Source organism: Herpailurus yagouaroundi, unplaced genomic scaffold, assembly GCF_014898765.1.
Source record: "Herpailurus yagouaroundi ecotype Mexico unplaced genomic scaffold, PumYag 28, whole genome shotgun sequence".
Classification (NCBI taxonomy): Eukaryota; Metazoa; Chordata; class Mammalia; order Carnivora; family Felidae; genus Herpailurus; species Herpailurus yagouaroundi.
Window position 1 is genome coordinate 42536516 of NW_024412376.1, and position 21786 is coordinate 42558301.

General features: G+C 38.6%; 1 protein-coding gene across 2 annotated transcripts in view; it reads left to right on the forward strand.

The window, feature by feature from the left end:
* Positions 1-21786, forward strand: part of TTC29 (tetratricopeptide repeat domain 29) — a 431955-nt gene that overhangs the window by 147507 nt on the left and 262662 nt on the right. For both annotated transcript variants that reach the window (XM_040472852.1, XM_040472844.1), the window contains exon 4: positions 15931-16021. The gene's annotated coding sequence lies outside the window, so the exon portion shown is untranslated. The remainder of the gene's footprint in view (positions 1-15930; positions 16022-21786) is intronic.

Genomic DNA, 21786 nt, shown 5'->3' on the forward strand with positions numbered 1-21786 from the left:
CAAGCCCAAGCACTTAGAAAGGTTGCATTGTGAGGGCTTCTCGAGTCAACCTCACCTTCTCATCCCCCGAAGGAAGTGGAGGAAGTGTGCAGTGGGGAGAGTTCCTGTTTATATTTAGGTAAGATTATATGCCTTAATTTCTCTGAACCTCAGAATCTTTATCCTAAAATGAGAACAATAATGCCTTTTCAGGAAACTCCTGTGGGGATGAAATGGAATAGTGCAGAGGGTCTAACACTGTGCCTGGTCCATGATAGGTACTCAAAAAACGATCTGTGAATTTGCAAGAAAAATGGACAAGACAATTGCATTACCTGTTCATGCCTCCCAGCCAGCCATTTTTGTCCTTAAAATACCTATCACAACTTACTTGTGACGTTTATTTTTAAAATACTTGTCACAGTACTTTTTTGCAAATCTCTCTAATGAAATGGAATTTATCCTTAATAAGTAAGAAGCCACCTCTATACAGATACACACATATTCACATACACCGCTGCTCCCCCAGTAAGTTAAAAATTTTTTATGCATATATATGGCCCATTGTTCTATTTACATAAACATATAGTCGTTTAGAATATAGCTTCTTTAGAAACAATGAATCCTGTGCTAGTTTAATTCTGTGTAGTTCCTATGTATATGAGAATACCACATAAATACTATTATGGTTACTTTTGTTAGAATAAGAGTTTCGCTCACCAGTGACTCATCCCTTGAATGTTTCATATTCTAAGCATTTTCTCCTACCCAATCCTCATGTCTCTTCCGTGCATTTGTCTTTATATTTGCATTGTCTGGTAATTTGGATATTTTTATTTGAGATTATTTGGCCTATGTCAGGTATTCTTCTCTGTGGTCCCCAGGGTCTTGTATCTTGTTTTGAACTTCGTCTCTTTCCTTGCTCTCTTTTTATCAGATGTCATCCATTGTGCCTCACTGTTTTACCCTTGGGTGTTTCAATTATGCATGGATGAGATCTGCCTCACAGTTGCACGTTTCCATTTTCAGTCTAAATAACGGCACACAGGAATTAAAATCTCTGCATTGAACTTGAGAGGCTCTCAACTGGTCCCAGGTTTCATTCAGGCTTACTCTCTGGTCCTCTGTCCCAGTAGCAGTTTTAGGGTTGTGCTTAAACCAGCTCTCCTCTGCCTTCACCCCACTGTTGCAATTGCCCAAGCATTTGCATCCATCTCTCTCCAGCCTTCGCTCCAAAATTGCATCTAAGCCACTATTTATATGTTTGTATATTTACAACAACTATGGTTGCTTTGAGTTTCCTTTTCAGATAAGAAACAGATACTTTAGCAGCAGGTTCTCTGCAGATCTTAAATCAATGAATCGTGTTTCAGCAGTACCAGTAAATCACGATTTCTCTAGGAAGCTCCATGTTTTAAATCAGCCAGAATTTCTCAGGATTTCAAACTTAACATGCTTTGGAGGAGGCAAGATATAAAGGAATGGAAACTATCATCTTAGTAGTCAGAGGTGTGTGTGCCTAATGCAGATGCAGAGAAGGGCAAACAGAAGATAATGGTTAGGGTTGGTTTCTTTTTGTGGATTATCAGCCTGGCCATGAATATAAGCTCTCAGCTGTCTGAGCTTGCTCTGGACATAGAACTTACTACATTTTATTAATTATTAGATTACACTCTTTCGATTATGTGTTCCCAGTACCCAGCACACTGCCTAGCCCATAAAAGAAACTTAGAGATGAATGAATGAGTGAATGGATGAGTCAATCACAAGGATGTTACAATGGTGACAACAAAAATATTATGTTATGCATTTTAATCGTATAGTGTAAATTAGTGAAGTAAATCTGAGGTAGTCAGTATAAACAACACACCGATAAAATTGGTAGCTTTTTAAAAATTTCAGTAACTTTTAAAAAGTTTTTATTTAAATTCTAGCTAATTAACGTACAGTGTAATATTAGTTTCAGGGGTACAATATAGTGATTCAACACTTCATTCAACCCCCAATGCTCACCACAACAAATTGCACTTCTTTTTTTTTTTTTAATGTTATTTATTTTTGAGACAGAGGGAGACAAAGCACGAGTGGGGGAAGGGCAGAGAGAGAGGGAAACACAGAATCTGAAACAGGCTGCAGGCTCTGAGCTCTCAGCACAGAACCTGATGCGGGGCTCGAGCCCATGAACTGTGAGATCATGACCTGAGCCGAAGTTGGACACTCAACTGACTGAGCCACTCAGGTGCCCCAACAAATTGCATTTCTTAATCTCCATCACCTATTTAACCTTCCCCCTACCCACCAACCATCAGTTTGTTCTCTATAGTTAAGAGTCTGTTTCTTGGTTTGCCTCTCTCTTCCCCCCCCACCCCTTTACTCATTTGTTTTGTTTCTTAAATTCCACATATGAGTGAAGTCATATAATATTTGTCTTTCTCTGACTTCTTTTGCTTAGCAGAATACTCTCTAGCTCCATCCATGTCCTTGTAAAAGGCAAGATTTTGTTCCTTTTTCCGGCTGAATAATATTCCACTGTGTATATATCCCACCTCTTCTTTACCCATTCATCATTCGAGGGACACTTGGGCTGTTTCCATAATTTGACTATTGTAGATAATGCTGCTGTAAACATCCGGGTGCATGTATCCCTTTGGATTAGTGTTTTTGTATTCTTTGGCTAGATACCTAGTAGTGCAATTGCTGGATCATAGGGTAGTTCTATTTTTAACTTTCTGAGGAACCTCCATACCCTTATCTAATGTGACTGCACCAGTTTACATTCCCACCAGCAGCGCAAGAGTGTTTCCCTTTCTCCACATCCTCCCCAACACCTGTTGTTTCTTGTGTTGTTGGTTTTAGCCATTCTGACAGATATGAGGTGGTATCTCATCATGGGGCCGATTTGTATTTCTCTGTTGATGAGTGATATTGAACATCTTTTTGTGTGTCTGTTAGCCATCTGTATGTCTTCTTTGGAAAAATGTCTGTTCATGTCTTATGCCCATTTCTTAACTGGATTATTTATTTGGGAGTATTGAGTTTGTGGTCCTAGCCACAGCAATCAGACAACAAAAAGAAATAAAAAGTATCCTGATTGGAGAATTAAAACTTTCACTATTTGCAGATGACATGATACTTTCTATATAAAACCCAAAAGACTCCACCGGAAAACTGCTAGAGCTGATAAACAAATTTAGTTGCAGGATACAAAATTAACAGACAGAAATCTATTTCAGTTCTACACACCAATAATGAAGCAGCAGAAAGAGAAATTAAGGAATCAATCCCATTCTTATTAAAACAATAAGACAACTAGGAATAAACCTAACCAAAGAGGGAAAAGACATGTACTCTGAAAACTATAAAACACTGATGAAAGAAATTGAAGATGACACAAAGAAATGGAAAGACATTCCATTCTCATGGATTGGAAGAACAAATATTGTTAACGTGTCTATATTACACAAAGCAATCTACACATTTAATTCAATCTCCATCAAAATATCAACAGCATTTTTCACAAAGTTAAAACAAACAGTCCTAAAATTTGTATGGAACCACAAATGACCCTGGAGAGCCACAGCAACCTTGTAAAACAAAAGAAAAGCCGGAGGCATCACAATTCCAAACTTAAAGTATATTACAAAGCTGTAGTGATCAAAATAATATGGTACTGGCACCAAAGTAGACACATAGATCAATAAAACAGAATAGAAAACCCAGAAAGGAACCCACAACTATATGATCAATTAATCTTCAACAAAGCAGGAAAGAATATTCAATGGAAAAAAAACAGTGTCTTCAACAAACGGTGTGGGGAAAACTGGACAGCAACATGCAAAAGAATGAAATTGAACCACTTTCTTACACCATAAACAAAAATAAATTTCAAATAGATTAAAGACCTAAATGTGAGACTTGAAACAATAAAAATCCTAGAAGAGAACACAGTAAGTATCCCCTTTATCATTGGTCGTAACAACTTGTTTCTAGAAATGTTTCCTGCAGCAAAAGAAACAAAAGCACACATAAACTATTGGGACTTCATCAAAATAAAAATCTGCACAGTGAAGGAAACAATCAACAAAACTAAAAGACAACTTATGGAATGGGAGAATATATTTGAAAATGACATATCTGATAAAGTATTAGTATCTAAAATATATAAAGACCGTATCAAACTCGATACTCCCAAATAAATAATCCAGTTAAGAAATGGGCATAAGACATGAACAGACATTTTTCCAAAGAAGACATACAGATGGCTAACAGACACACAAAAAGATGTTCAATATCACTCATCAACAGAGAAATACAAATCGGCCCCATGATGAGATACCACCTCATATCTGTCAGAATGGCTAAAACCAACAACACAAGAAACAACAGGTGTTGGGGAGGATGTGGAGAAAGGGAAACACTCTTGCGCTGCTGGTGGGAATGTAAACTGGTGCAGTCACATTAGAAAAGGGTATGGAGGTTCCTCAGAAAGTTAAAAATAGAACTACCCTATGATCCAGCAATTGCACTACTAGGTATCTAGCCAAAGAATACAAAAACACTAATCCAAAGGGATACATGCACCCGGATGTTTACAGCAGCATTATCTACAATAGTCAAATTATGGAAACAGCCCAAGTGTCCCTCGAATGATGAATGGGTAAAGAAGAGGTGGGATATATACACAGTGGAATATTATTCAGCCGGAAAAAGGAACAAAATCTTGCCTTTTGCAAGGACATGGATGGAGCTAGAGAGTATTCTGCTAAGCAAAAGAAGTCAGTGCAAGAAAGACAAATGCCTCTAAACCTACTTTGCTGAGGGTTTGATCATGAATGGATGTTGTACTTTGTCAAATGCATCTACTGAAATGATCATATGGTTCTTTTCCTTTCTTTTATTAATGTGGTGTATCAGGTTGATTGACTTGTCAACACTGAACCACTCTGCAACCCAGGAATAAATTTCTCTTGATCGTGGTGAATGATTTTTTAAATCATTTAAATTTTGTAAGTAGAACAATTTTAATTTTAGGTGGTCTTTTTCTCCTCAGCATTATTCTAATAGGCAATTCTTTGAATCCTATGCACAAATTAATTTTAAATATTCTGTGCTATCTTTATATAAGAAGGCTTCTTTATTATTAATACAATTGGAGCAACATGCATATTTAGAGAATGACAATATAAAGTAACTCCTTGTGAGAGTGAACAAAGTGGATTATGCCTGTACTTATCCAGACTAATGTCTCAGAGCCTTAGCAGGGTATTTTTCAGCCTAGTTAGTGGTTTAATTCTCCTCACTCTGCAGAGCCCTAGATGCTGGCCCTTGTGTAAAGAACCCTTACAGCCGATCTATAGTAGTGCATAGTCTAGGTTTTCCTAGCAGTCTCATTTAGATGAGAAGCAGCCACTGTGCCAGGGAAATGTGTGTGCCATTTCCTGAGTTGTTCCAGCTCCGTTTCATTAAAGGAGCACATCTTTAACAACTTTGTGGCAAGCACTTCAGTACTGCCATCTGGTCACAGAGATCAACGCCCTGAACCATAGAGATGACAAACAATCATGCGTTCTCCGTTGCACAGAAATACACTCTTGCAATATCAGAGGAGTAACTAGAATTTGGAGGCTGTGGCAAGAAACAGAAGCAAGAAACTTGTATGTAGGCCAGCATTTCCAAAGGCATGTGGATTTTCTGACAGAAAATTTTGAAATATTTTTTAAAAGACTGAGTAGATCCAACATAGAGCTTCAAACTTTTTACTGCAAAGTGAGACCATTAAAAACACATACACGTATGCTATTATTAACTGTCACCATTATAAAAGAAAGGACAGTTAATTGAAAAAAAAGGGGGGGGTGCCTGGGTGGCTCAGTCAGTTAAGGGTCTGACTTCAGCTCAGGTCATGATCTCATGGATCTCTTAAGAGTTCCAGCCCCATGTCAGGCTCTGTGCTGACGGCTCAGAGGCCTGGAGCCTGGTTTGGATTCTGTTTCTCCCTCTCTCTCTGCTTTCCTCTCTCTCTCTCAAGAATAAATGAACATTAAAAAAAAAGAATAAATGAACATTTAAAAATAATTTAAAAAGGGAAAGACATAATTTCAGCATTTTTTGAGTGGAAGTATCCTTATTTTTATTTTTCACAAGGTTTGGCCTTCGTGGTTGGTGGCTCGGCCTTGACAACTACTCTGGAAGCTTCCTGCCTTGTCCCTTTAGGAACAATCTGCCAGGCCCTGTATTAAAGTTCTGGCAGCTCAGTCCTGGTCATGCACATCGGAGATATTCAGATTTTTACTGCTTCTTTATGTAACCAAATAAAAGTCTGTGTCTGTACTTGAAGTGAACTTTTAAAGCCTATTTAACCAATATCAGAGTTACCCCCTTGTTCTGTGGATTTCTTTCACACCAAGGAAATCCCTAGGAAATAGAAATATGTAAGAAGACCAATGGAAGACTGAGTTCTGCTTTCACTGCCAGCTAAATCTTTTCTCTTATGAGGATTCATTATCATTCAATCCGGTCAATGATTTCTCTTGAGTATACAGTTTCAAGTATAATAAACAAAAGTGTTCATCTGTGATGTGATCAGCAGAGCTTCTAATGGGACATAGATAAGAAGCAAAGTAAATACAAATCAACAAACATGACTTTAGGAAAAAACAGCACTGTCTCTCTAGGGAACTTTAGGGGGAAAAAAAAAAACAACAACCAGAAAACAATCATCCTGCTCAAACAAAGACTGGGTGTAAGAGACATGATTATTAGTTAAACCATCTTAATGAAATGTACAGACCTGTGTGCTCTTAGATAGATAATTCATGTGCAATTTTATTATCTCGCAAGGTTTAATTAAATATTTGCCTTTTGGCTAATCAACAGCAATTAATAAGAGATGCTTATATTCACACAACTTATAAGAAATGTGGACATGGCCTCCATTGGAATTTTAGTGGTCGTCTTGATGAAAGCAAGAGTAAGCAATAACATGACAGCATATGTACCAGGCCAGAGCTGAAAACCTGTGTTAGTCAGTGTTCTCTAGAGAAATAGAACCCCTAGGGTGTGTGTGTGTGTGTGTGTGTGTGTGTGTGTGTGTGTGTGTGTATGTATATAGAGAGAAACAGAGAGAGAAAGAGGGAGAGACAGAAGGACAGAGACAGATTTATTTTAAGGAGATTTCTTGGCTCCTACAATTGTGGGGGATTCCACAGGGCAGGCCAGAAGGCTGGAGAGCCAGGGAAGAGTTGATGGTGCAGCTCAAGTCCTAAGGCAGACCAGAGGCAGAATTCCTTCTTCCTCCAGGGACTTCAGTCTTCTCACTTATGTTCTTTACTCAAAGATTACCGATTTAAACATTAATCTCACCTAAAAAAATACCTTCACAGCAATACCTAGGCTGGTGTTTGACCAAATATGGGGGCACTGTGGCCTAATCAGGCTGATACATAAAATTAATTATCACAACCCTAGAAAGAAAAAAAAAATACGTGAGAATATTTATTTTAAACTAGAAGAATGGAAGTGAAAAGACAAATATAATAAATACTTGATAGGTAAAGTTATCTTTTAAGTACTACACTTCTCAGCATGGAACTAGAAGAAGGAATTTGGATTAAAAGGGCAAAGGTAATAATGGATAACTGATCTGGAAGCATCTCTGTTCTAAGAATGTCATGTTGTGTTTTATGTTTGATATGAACTCAAGGTGTCTAAAATACGCACATGCAGTACACTTTAGGTGCCCCCCAGAAAAGCAGAAAATGGCAAGGTAAAGGTGGGACACTTATGAAAAACATAAAGAGCCAAGAGTGTCATTTATTTCATAACTTGTCATAAAATAAATGACTTTTTGATCCTCACCATGGCACCACCATTTCATGGCAGCAAGATACTATTTTTTACAGTGTTAGTCTTAAAAACAAACAAACAAACAAATATAATCCCTTCTGAGACTGGGCAACCAAACTTTGAGTAAAATGCAATGGCTGCATGATCTCACCTCTAAAAGAGGAAATAATAATGGCAGCTCTCTCATTAAGTTGTTGAAGATGTCTTATGATATATGACATGAAAAAGTGCTCAGGGCAGTGCCTGGTTCACAGCGAGCATCCATTCCATGTTTATTCCTACTGAGGTGATGAGGGACTTTTTAAAACCCTTGCTGTTGATCTCACTCAGCCTCTTTACTCCTAATGTCTGAACTAAGTTACTAATCTTGCACCTTCCATACACTGTACACTTGTTAAGTGATCAAACCTAGCTTCTCCTTTAGAGAGAAAAAAATAAAGAAAAGTAATTTCTCAGGTTCAGGCACTACCAAAAGAGAAAGGAATTATAAAGAAGTCATCCTCCCTTCAGGGATTGCAACCCTGTTTAGGGCCCACAGAAGGCAAGTGGAAATGGGCTGAATTTCAGCCCCCACTTTGCACCTCCTCCCCTTGGAAGCCTGAAATACACAGTGGTGTCTTTGACCTCGTGTTCCCGAGGGGGTCTGAATAAGGGGTATTTAACTTTACCATATCTTCAAGGCACATAAAATCTGGTATCTTTCTTTTTGCTAATGGAGTTGATATCAACTTATACAACACCATCCTAATAAACTGACACATAGAGGTTTTCAACAAACAGAACTTAAATTCATGCAGCGACACCCAAAAAATGGATTGTTTGAGGGGAATAATTGACTTTCTACTCTTATATTCTGCCCATCCTTCCTAGAATCTGCACCCAAAACAGTCAGGAAGGACACACTCAAAGATACAGGAGATGATCCACCAGAAGATTCACCTTTGTAGGAAGGTAGGGTGATTTTTTAGATATTCTGCCTTTAGGCCAGACCCCTATGGGGGTGTCTTCCTCTTCCTTAGCTCCCTCTGTTCATTGCTCTCAAATTTAGAAAATTTCTCCTACTCACTACTAGCAAGGGAAATAAGGTGGGAGAAAATGACATAACTATGGGTAGAGTGTGGGTCAAGGGAACAGTCACCTGGAAGGATGAGAAAAAATGGTTTTAGAGACCAAAGGACTGGGATCATCTGGGATTGGGAAGCTGAAATAAAATGGAATCCAGGAGAATGGACTCACTGGCCACAGAGGCTTTGTAACATACCATAAATGAGGCTGTGAGCCCAGGAAAGGTGGTGGAGGTGAGCTTAGCCACCTCAGGAAAACACTCTCCAGGACTTTGACCCTTTGACATTTGTATAGTTTGGTGTGGGTTGAATGACAACTCTTCAGGAAGAAACTGCCTGATTACTCCTCAGGAGCATGCTGTATGTGTGCACGTGCTCAGAAGTGCAAAGGAATACTCTCTTCCTCTACTCCATCTAAAGATCTTCTGTTTCCTTCCTGTACTTGTCCAGTGCAGAAGATGGGAAGGCAAGCAAATGATGCTCAGGAACGTCTCACCAGTAGGCCATTTATATTTTCAGTTACAATTATACCTTTAGTGATAGGAGGAATAGTGCCTCAGTTTCATATAATAAGCTTCAGTGGATTCTGGGAGAAACTGGCAAGTCATTATATTCCAGAGAAATTGTTCTGCCAGGTCCAGATTCACTTGGGTTCTTTGATATTTTAGAACGTAGTGAAGGCTTTTAATCTATACCAAATAAATATGTTAGTATTAATCCTCAGCTACGTTGGGGCTGACTAATCACTTTGTGGATTTTCTATATCCTTTTCTTTTTCTCCTTTCTTACTTTTGGCCCTTTCATTGCTCATTTGCAACTCCATAAGAAATCAAAGAGGAAATAAAAGGAGATGAAACTTAAATCATTTGGGTTCTATTATTTCTCTGTGATTTACTCTGATTTTGCCAGAGGAAAGTTGGACATTTTAGCTGAAAAGGAAGTTCAGGGCTTACTTGTAAATTTCAGTAATCCATCTTGTCTCTGAAGGAGAGATGACACTGTGCCTTTATTGTAGTGTGTTGGAGAAAGGCCTGACTTTTTTAGAGTTGGTTGACCTGTGTTATTCTGCCTTCACTTTTGGCCAGATGATCATTTCATCTCTTTGGACCTCAATCCTTCAATTGTAATTCGGACTGGATGATTTCCCATTTGCCTAGAAAACTTCCAGTGAGCCACTGGCAGTTACGGAAATTCTTTAGCAACTAAGAATTCTAACCCACAAGGTTACTCCTTGTGACCATTAGTCATCATTTTATGAGAAAGTTGACTGGAAGTTCAGTGAAATTTGGGGTCATAAAACAGAATCAGAAACCTGGCCTTGCTGTCATTAATCCTTTGCTCCTTCATGCGATCTGACCTCCCTATAGACCACTAGCCAGTTACCACTGCCATACTTCACTCTCCTTGTTTTCAGGGGCTAATCAGAAGAGGCCTTCTCTTCCAAGTTCACTGCTGAGTATGTGAACTTTACTGTAAATAACTCCCTCATCCCACAGTTCAGAACCCTAGTTCTCCAATCCACCTCCTTAGCATCTGTAGACTTCAGAGTATGCAAGTGATAACTTATTCTAATAGAACTCAAACACGCTATTTCTACCTCTTTTAACACTTTATTGTTTTCTTCCAGATAGTCCGGTTGTTATATGAAGTCCTCAGCCAGAGAGTGCAATTTTGATCTGTTTTCTTATTTTCTTGATATTAACAAGGCAGCTAGCTATCTCTGTATTTTTTGGTACTCACTTTGACTTTATCCTAATCTCATTCAAGCTATGATGTATACTTCTTCATATGGAACCAGAATTTATAACTAACTCTATGAATGAATTGATAATATGTGGAAACTTTCAGAGTAAAGTACTTAATGTTTACATTAACATATACTTACATTTACATACTCTTAAATGCCAGTGTTCACTTGGTATATAGTACAAACTAGAATGCTTTCGTTGAAATGTAGAGCATATGCAATATAGCTTAATTTCTCCCATAGAAAAGTATGTATGGTGAATCAGGGCACAGTCAGTTAAGCATTAGACTCTTGATTTTGGCTCAGGTCATGATCTCATGGTTGTGAGATCAAGCCCCATGTGCTAAGGCTCTGTGCTAAGCATGGAGCCTGCTTAAGATTCTGTATCTCCCTCTCTCTGCCCCTTCCCACTTGCTCTCTCTCTCTCTCTCTCTCTCTCTCTCCTCTCTCTCTCTCTCTCAAAAAACAAAGAAAAGTATGTATGGTGGATAATTATTTTTATTCCCCACCAATTTTTTACCACTTTAAAATTTTTTCTTGTATCCTTCTCAAATTTTTTTCACTTCTTCTATTTTATGGTTATGGTTATGCCTGTGCTATTGCTGATGATAACCAGCAATGGCTTCCTTCTGGTTCTCCAAAAGTAAACTTTTCTTGTCATGGATCAGACTAGATCCCTTTTCCTTTCCACTTTTTCTATTCTGTTTCATTCTCTCTTGCGCTCTCTTTTTTGCTACAAACCCTTTGTTTTCATTCTCTCTCTGAAAACTATATTGAAGTTTCTAAACCTTTCAGACTCATACTGCATACCTGTGTCTTGAGAAATAGTTAGATGCAATGAAGGAAGTTTGATATCTTTGTAATGATAATTTAATAGCTGTACTACTTGATGTTAGAAAATTCCTCAAAGTAAAACAGTCCGAATGAGATTACAATGTGTGCAGTCATTAAGAATATCTGATAGGCATCGTATGAATCATGTATTAAAATGTGTTCTGACTTAAATTTAAAGCATTAGCTTAAACAATTCTCTATAGAATAAATAGTATCTTGACCTAGATTTTGATTATTATCTTTCATTCAGTCTTGAGGAAGACCTTCAAACTCACTTGCCTGAGGCACTTGCAAGCTCCAGGTTTTTTTGGCTCATGAAAGAAAGATAAGTCACTCTTGAGAAGTGAGAAATCCTACAGTAAAAAACTAGTGGGGGATTATCTCTGTTTCCTTTAACCAAATCACACCTTTGTATAACCTTAGTTTATTATTATCAGTTTATTTGATTCTGTAACCATAATCCATTGCTGTCATGGGTTAACATCACTACAACTAGTGTAAGAGAGGGTATAGTTTAAATGTATCCCATTAGGTAATTTTATTTTGAAAGCAATCATTTTTAACTACTAAATTAATATTGCTATTTCAACAAACATGACTAATGGCTGGAAGGCTAGAAGCAAAGAGACCACATAAAACCAGTAAAGAGTGAAGGTAGATGAGCAGAGTCAGTTCACTGGGACTGAATCAATGGCTCAAATAGAAACAGGGTAGGGGTGAGAGGGAAATGTGAAATCTCACCCCAGGTAGGAGCTGCTCACAAAGAAGGCTGCAGTAGAACTTTAGCCATCCTTGGTTTTACTTTATCATATTACTCCCATACTCAAAATTCCAAGTAAATACTAAGTGCACATTAAATATGTATTTTATGAATGTTGTGGAACATAGTGATAATAGCCTACTGGTATCGATGTTGACAAAGCACAGTTCTCTATTCAGTGTCAACAGAAAGTTTATGTATTTATTTAATTCCTTTCTTATTACATAGCCTGCTAACACTTCCTTCTTTGATGATTTTCATCCCATTCTTGATTTTAATTGCAATCAGTATTTCATTTTCTTCCAAATATATATCACTAATACTGAGTTCCAGACCTGTTTGTTCAATAGCATCCCTGACCTCTTCCTCTAGAATATCTCATGGACCTCTTTTTAAAAATATTTATTTATTTTTTGGAGAGTGCAAGTGGGGGAGAAGCAGGGGGAGGGGGACAGATGATCCGAAGTGGGTTCTGTACTGACAGGCTGACAGCAGTGAGCCTGATGTGAGGCTCAAACTCACGAACCATGAGATCATGACCTGAGCCAACCAACTGAGTCACTCAGGTACCCCTCTCATAGACCTCTTAATTTAACATGCAACGCTCTGGATTTTCTCTCTCTCTGTTCCAGCTTAGAAACCCAACTTACCCTCTTTCAGATTTCTCCATTGTAGTAAAGAAATCACTGTCCTTCTATTGCTAAATCCAAATGTCTAGGATTTGGTAGCTGCATTGAAATTTTTCCTGGCTTTTTTTTCACCGTACTTCACTTCTACCCTAATCTGAGCCACCTCATTCTCTCACCTTGTCTAATGAATGCAGCTGCCTGCTGAGAAGTCTTCCTGTCCACTCTGGGCCTCCTATAGCCCATCTTTCACGGGTAGCCAGGAAACGTTTAAACACATCATAAAAACCATGCCACTTTCTTGCTTAAATCTCTCCACTGATTTTGCAACATGCTTGTAATAAAATCTAACTTCCTTATCATGGCTAAAGATTCTATGTAGTCACCCTTCTACATCACCTCATATGTACCTGCTCTCCCCTTGGATTGTTACCCTCCAGTCAAATGTGTATTTTAACTGTCAGGCTATGTATTAGTTTTCTATGCTTTGCAACAAATCATTACAAACTTACAACCTAGAATAACACATCTATTATCTCATAGTTTCCATGGGTTGGGACTCTAAGACTGTGCTTAGAGTCCCATAGAATGAAATCAAGTGGTTGTCCAGGGCTGAATTCTCATCTGAAGGCTCAACTAAGGAGGTATCTGTTTTCTCACTAGTGTGTTTTTTTGGGGAGCATTTGGTTTCTTTGGGCTGTGACTTTTTCAAAACCAACAACAGAGAGAGAGAGAGGGACAGAGAGAGAGACTGGAGTGACTTGGATGACAAGATAAAATCTTATATTACAAAAAATAATCATGGAAGTGACCTTTCACACTTTTGCCATATTTTATTGGTTAGACGTAAGTCACAGATAATACACACAACAGAAAGGAATTATCCAAAGGTGTGAACACAAGAAAGAGGCAGTCACAGGGAGGTGCCTGAGTTGTCTGTCTGCCACACAGCCACATATCAACTCTGCTCCCACCTCTGGAGATTTGCCTGTTCTTTTCCATCTACCTATGATGCTCCCCACCCCACCCCAGCTCCCTGCCTGACCCTTCCACGATTTCGGCTCAAATGACACTTTTACATGGAGGCCTTTTCTAAGAATCCACTCTAAACAAACATCCCCAACACACGTACACACATACACACACACACACACACACACACACACACACACAATCATGAATTATATTATCCTGTTTTATCTTATTTCATAGCCCTAAAATCACCTTGTTTACTCATTTACTACTTGTGTCTCACTCCCCCTAGAATAAAATGTCCAAATGACCACTGGAGTGGAGACTCATTTAACATATTTTCAGCGCTTAGAAGTGATATGAAAGAGCATAACTAATGTTGTTGGGTAAATTTAGAGTAATATAAGAATAAAAAGTGGATAGTTCATAATTTTATGTGGGATAAAGAACTGAAAGAATTATAAGATTCCCACTTGAAAATTAAAAAAAAAAAGTCAAAACTCTGTTCTAATATTAGTCTGCTAAGGTGAATAGCCAAGTGTAAAATGTACTATTTAGAATTCCCAGCTCTGATTTAAAATTTATAATTATTTATTCCTTCTTGTTTTGAAAGGATTATGAAGGAAAATGATAGTACGTATAAAATGTTTTGTTTCTACAGTGATAATTTTAGTCCTAAATATATAATACTTCTTTGTATGAAGATTGGAATATAAGTTTACAGTAGTAAATTTCATCCTAATTTGGACTCCTGTGTCTTTCCAGGTTGGAAACATAGACCAACTGAATAGCTATAATACTCATTGGGGCAAGAAAAAGATATTGAAGCCAATGTCTTTGCAGAGTTTCATGAGAAGGCAGTCTTTGGTGGAAGCACTACCTCAGTGTCTAGTTTACAGCTTGACAGATTCAAAAAACAAATGCTTACCAGTTTGCCAAGAAATAATCAGGATGTAGAAGTTGATTTGCATAAACCAAAAATCTTAAAAGACTAGTTTATGCATCAGTTTGCCAGTTTATGCTCGAATCTATATTTGACAAAGCAACAGATCCTGACTGTTAACTTAAGACATAACTTCCCATTTTGCTGTAGATAATAAATGTCGATCAGAAAGTCTATTCCTGAGCACAGAATAAGAAAAGAATCAGATGTCCTTAAAAGATGGGTCTGTCAGGCTTTGACCACCTATATTGCATTACTCTAGGGAAGTCTCTGGCTAGATAACTGAAACTGGCCATTGAAGTCAACCCAGCTTCTCTGGAGACTGCTTTGGATACTTGGCAAATTCTTCCCCATGCACACCCTTCTGCTGTTTTTATCAGTCATGACATTCTCTCTTCTGGGCAACTTATATTTTGGTGGAATTGATTATAAGTACAACTTTCAGAAAACACAAGTAGGTCTTTACAGCCACAAGTTCTCAGAGGCAACACTCATAAGCCATTTTGCACAATGGGCTACTTTTACGGATGCTTAGTCTGTTTATGAGCGTTGATTTTTACAGCTCAGAGTTTCACTTGACAACCTCCTCCTGTCACTGTTTTCAAACCCTTTTGATTCATCCTCCTTGGTACCTGTAGCCTGCTATGAACTGACTGTATACATTGATTGCTCTTTACTTTATTAACTAATCATCTGCTTGGATAGTTTTGGTTGCACCAGCAGGAGAAAAAATGAAAAATATTTTTATTATGAATTTCATCCATATTTATAATAATGAGCTATTGGAAAACATCTGCAATTTTCTATCATGATTTTCAACTTTTTGTCTCTGGAACAAAAAGTAATGAAGGGTAAAATGGAAATGCTGAAATAAACAATTTGGGTATCAAGTTTTTAAAAAATACTTTGCTCTTCCTTCTATGTGTTGTTGGAGCAACGAAACATGACACTGATGTTCTCTTCCAGCATTTATGTGTTTAATGACTTTCAGGATGAGCTCTATCTACTGAGAATGCTTGCAATGGTTGTTCATTTGATCATCAACAGCACTCCTGTCTCCATCTCATCTTTCAATCTGAATGTTTAAAAAAAGGAGAAATGATTTGGAGAATTTTCAAAGCTTAGGTATTTCAAGTGAGACACCCATTTTTTTCTGTTAGGAAACCAGCAAGATTCATCAACCCAGCAAGATTCTGCTTTTATAAAATATGCCTCCTACCTATGGATTTCATACAGAATTAAGTGCATAAAGTAAGTAAATTGTATTTGTGGTAAGCTTTTATTCAGTTAAAACAGCCTCATCAAATATCCTTCTGCACCTTTAAAGGTTTCTTCTTTTCACAAAGACAGCTACCATTTCAAAAACAATTCTGGAATCAGAAGAGAGGAAAATGTGGGGCTGCAAAAAATATGGAAAAATCACTTACTGGAGTGTCCATGAAGTCTGGAGTCAGGAATTCTGGAGTCATTATCTTTTTCCAATTCAATTAGCTTTCTCTAATTGTTCCTTTGTTAATCACCCAAGTTAAGACATGGAATTCTAGATGAACTATAAAGTGTTACATTATTCCAGTTGTATGGATTGATAGAGGACCAACCTGAGCCCTGAGAAAGTATACCAGGAGTTTGAGATGGCAGGAAGTGGAAGGAGCGGTAATTCCGTTGGTGCCACCCAGGCTGAAGAGGATGCCAGGACAATTCTGTTCTTTCTGGGGAGAGGAAGTTAGTAAAAGATACACTTATATAGGGCAAGTGCTAAGATATGAGGGGTACATTAATGAAGTGAAAGGTGCAGGATAGTTAATGTGGATGATATTAGAAGAAGTTCTAATAGTATAGCTTGCTAATCAACATGAATGCTATTGTCAGTAGGTGGTAGTCTGTCAGATTATATGGAGACTATATAATGACGTGATTTGGAAGAGTCTCGAGGAGGCCACTCACCTTCAAAGGGACCATTCCCATCTGTGAGATGTAGCTAAAGTCAGTAGGAGGTGATGATTAGGAGCAAGGACTTTGGAGTCACAAAGTCTAAATAAATCCCAGGTCTGCTGCTTATTAGCTGGGAAAACTGAAGCAAAATGGAAGAACTGGATACATGGTACACATCTGTGAGTAGCTTCACAAAGCTCTAGAGGCAGAGCTAATCCTAACCAGGCCTGAAACAAAGTATTCAAACAGTAGGGTCAGTATCTAGCAGGTTGGGGCTGATCTTGAAGGCACGTAAAGGCAACACAGGCTACTTTGGGCAGTAAGAGCCAAAAGGCTCTCAAATTACCTATTCACAAAACAGAGTATTAATCATATTCTCAATGGCAAAAAGGTCTCAATTACAAAAATTAGCTCTATTACAGTCAGACAAAATTTTGTTAAAATCATATTTGATCTTTTACAGAATATTCACAGAGTGGAGACCAAACATGAATCCTTGAACAATACTCCAAATCCTGCCTCGTAACTAATGCCAGGGAGACTCTGTGGGCACAGATGCCCCACCTTGGACTTCTAAATCTATCAGTGTTGGCCCTGGGCTCTAGACAGTCCTGCCTCTGAAAACAACATAATCACTGTCACTACTCTCAGCCTTGCCATTTTCTGCATGATCGTTATGTGTTTGCATGAGTCACTTGTGGTTCAAAGTCTGAAGCAGATGTCTCTAATTGGCTGACACTGGCAGTGTATCAGTACGCTCATTGCAAGGGAGTCTCAAAAAGTAATGTTTTGGCATACTGAGCTTCTGTACCCGGAAGTGAACTTCTTATAGCTTACAAGGTTTCTTAAAATATGAGTAGAAGGTTCAGAAGCAGAATGACTAAAACAGAATGACGAATTCCCATTATGACCTACCATTCTGGCTGCCCACTGTCAACATACACCAGTTTTCCTATACTTACACATATTTTAAAAAGAAAAGTTACTACCCTCCGTAATACAGTTCTCATTTGTGCAACCAAAGTAATGGTCATTCCATACCCAAAAGGAGTCAACCAAAAATATTGCGTGTTACAGATCCAAGATTGTTCAGTAATATCCATCATGCTCAAGTTCTGGTATGATTTCATGTTGATATTTTAGGTAGATGAAAGTTTGTTTATTTCTACAACTTGTCATACACGATTATATAAAAGTATATACAATTTTCCTCTCCACTGTACATTTTCCTTTTATTTTATCTTTTATTTTTTTCGATTTAATCAGTTTATGTCTTGGAATAACTTAAAAATGCATTCCAAGTGGATACAAGTCCTTGGTGTTTCCAAATATTTTTTTTTAATTTTTTTTTCAACATTTATTTATTTTTGGGACAGAGAGAGACAGAGCATGAATGGGGGAGGGGCAGAGAGAGAGGGAGACACAGAATCGGAAACAGGCTCCAGGCTCTGAGCCATCAGCCCAGAGCCTGACGCGGGGCTCGAACTCCCGGACCGCGAGATCGTGACCTGGCTGAAGTCGGACGCTTAACCGACTGCGCCACCCAGGCGCCCCGGTGTTTCCAAATATTTGAGATTGTTGGGTCTTCTCATAACTTTAACTATTAGACACAGAGGTTCTGGAAGGCAATCCTTGCCAAGGCTCCCCTTGGTTTCATCCTGATTTCTCCTTTTTTCTTGGTAGGCAAGATCAACCATCTAATCAATATTATAACCATTATGAAGAAACCAAAATACCAGATAGCAGTCTTAGCTACTCTAACTCAATGGAAACAAAATGTGCCCCTTGGTAGAATCATTTCTCCCTTTGGTACTAAGGAGCTGTATCTCAGTACATCCTAGAGTTGTGTGGTTGAGAAGTAAAGTTTTGCAAATGGGATATTAGGTGTACCAAGCAGTACCATCCCTATTCTCTGTGTTCTTGGACCTAAGTATTCTGGCTCTGGGAAACAGCACCATACATTGATTCTTGTTTCAGAGTACATACTGTATCCTACAGCACAACATCCCAAACTTAGAAAGTAGTGTGTGTCAGCTGGAGCTCTAAGTCTTCATTTGTTTCCTTTTATAAGGTCAGGATCTTATGGATAATAGATTATGTGTTAAAGCAGTTAAACCATGAGTATCAACAAACTCCCTTGTTTCATCCCCGAGAAGCCATTTGCATTGTAGCCATAAATAAGGCATTTATAAGTCCATAGGTGATGCTGCTGTCAGAAGCATAGCCAATAGGGAAGGCAAATATATATACAGAATACATGTCTGTTCTAGTTAGGACAAAATACTGCCTCCTCTGTGATGGAGGGGATATAGTATAACCAGCATGCTATTAGCTAGTAGATTGGTCCTTCTAGAATATGGTATCCAATCAGGAACATGGGGTTGTTTATTGCTACTTGCAAAATGGGCTCTCAGCAGTAGCAAAAACTAGGTCATCTGTGGGGTGGGAAAATGCTCGTTACTGTGCCTATCCATGTGTTCCTTCCTTTCCTACCAATATGATCGTGTTGCTCATAAACCATTGAGTAAGCTCCAGAATAAATTTACCTCCACTGAGCAGGAAAATCTACCTGTTAAGAGACTCTTTTATCCACTCTGGGTCTATTCAAAGTAGTCTATCCAGACTCTTTTTTTTTTAATGTTTATTTTTTGAGATACAGAGAGTGAGTGAGCAGGGGGGTTCACAGAGAGAGGGGGAGAGAGAGAAGCCCAAGAAGGCTCTGTACTGTCAGCACGTAGCCCATCACAGGGCTTGAATCCATGAACTGTGAGATCATGACCTGAACTGAAACCAAAAATCGCTTAACCGACTGAGCCACCCAGGTGCTCCTACCCATATAACTCTTATCCAAACTTCCATGTCAGCAATCTTGCTTCTCCCATGTCTCTGATCTTTTAGGAAAACTAATAGATAATACCCATATATCAGCATGGACTCTTTCCTCAAACACTTCCTCCATCTGGGTAAAGTGGACAAGAAGATATACCATTCAATATTCTGCCCACTGGGAGGATTAGCCCAGTTGGAATTCTTACCTTTTGCACCATGGCATAAAATGTTGAAGAGAATTTAGCAAAATTTTTAGAAGTGTTGTTCAGGGTCCTTCAGAAGGTGATGCAAAGATGAGGTAGGTAATATGCAAGGATTTTATTTGAAGAAATGCTTCTTTGAGAGAAAATAGGGAGGGAGCTAGAGAAGGCTAAGAGAGCCATCAGACTCTGATGTACTTCTGATCTCAAATAAAGGAGAGAGTCGGGGCGCCTGGGTGGCGCAGTCGGTTAAGCGTCCGACTTCAGCCAGGTCATGATCTCGCGGTCCGTGGGTTCGAGCCCCGCGTCCGGCTCTGGGCTGATGGCTCAGAGCCTGGAGCCTGTTTCCGATTCTGTGTCTCCCTCTCTCTCTGCCCCTCCCCCGTTCATGCTCTGTCTCTCTCTGTCCCAAAAATAAATAAACGTTGAAAAAAAAATTTCAAATAAAGGAGAGAGAGAGGTTTGGTGGAACTACCCTAGACTGATAGAAGGTTTGGGGAAACAATAGGGAATCCTTAAGCCAAAGTTGGCCTTCAGAGAAGTCAAGAATGGGTTTGCTTTAGTACCTCTTCTGCACACAGTCATTGGCTGGGAATGACCTCTGGGAGGTGTGGAACCACACATTTCAAAACACAGTAGCTGGTACCCTTGGTTAATTACACACCCTGTAGTCAAGTCAATGGTCTCTGAGGTGCATTCTCACGGCCACTGTGATGGATAAGATATTCTCAGTTATCTGATTATCCTAGAAAAAAATGTAAAGATGTTACTGCTAAAATTGTTCAAAGAGCCACTGAAATTATTATTTTTGAATATAATTTATTGTCAAATTGGCTAACATACAGTGTGTAAAGTGTGCTCTTGGTTTTTGGGGTGATTCCCATCATTCATCGCTTACATGCAACACCCAGTGCTCATCCCAACAAGTGCCCTCCCCAATGCCCGTCACCCATTTTCCCCTGTCCCCCACGCCCCCATCCACCCTCAGTTTATTCTCTGTATTTAAGAGTCTCTTATGGTTTGCCTCCCTCCCTCTCTGTTTTAACTAGTTTCCCCCCTTCCCTTCCCCCATGGTCTTCTGAAATTGTTATTCTTAAAACTTTGTTTTATAATATTCAAAATTCTTCCTTCCTGGGTATGTTTTTGGTTCACTGACTTTCTATTTTCCCTTGTGGTCCCTTATGTTACTTAAAATTTTTTTTAATGTTTATTTATTTTGAGAAAGAGAGACAGCAAGCATGAGCAGGGGAGGGGCAGAGAGAGGAGGAGAGAGAGAATCATAAGCAGTATCTGTGCTGTCAGCACAGAGCCTGACACGGGGCTCGAACTCACGAACCATGAGATCATGACTTGAGCCAAAGTCAAGAGTCAGACACTCAACCAACTGAGCCACCCATGTGGCCCTACTTAAAAATTTTGAATAAATCACATAGAACCATAATTACTTTTGTAATAAAGAGGGTCAAGATGGGGGTAATTACCAAGAGAAGTCAATGGTCACTAACCTGGCCTTCATAAGATGGCTCTTTCTGGATGGATTACTCTAGACAAAGACCTGTTCCTCAGTTTTGAAAATCCAGAACCATGACTACAGCATATCCAGTGGTGAAGAACCTTAGTAAACACAAAATAACTAAAGACATATGCTGACACATAAGCCAAATGCCAGTGCATTTGTAGTGGGAATATATTAATTAATTTATTTGTAGTGAGAATATAATTTCAAGGATAACCTAAATATTCATAGTTGGTTAACCAAAACACAACTTCTGTCCTTCTCTACAAAGAGAAGGAAATTATACATATTATTGTTAAGCATGGGATAAGAGGAAAGAAAGCTAAAATAATAATTTAGGAGAAAATCTTTGGAGTCAGATCAACCAAGGTTCTTTGTAGAATGTTCCTGTAAGTAACCAGTTTCACCCATAAAGAACTGATGCCCTTTTTACTTTATTTCACTCTTCTTGAGGAACATTCATAATTTTCCCTGTCCTGACTATAACTAATACTATAAAATCAATATCTGTTCCAATTATAATCCCAAATATACTAAAC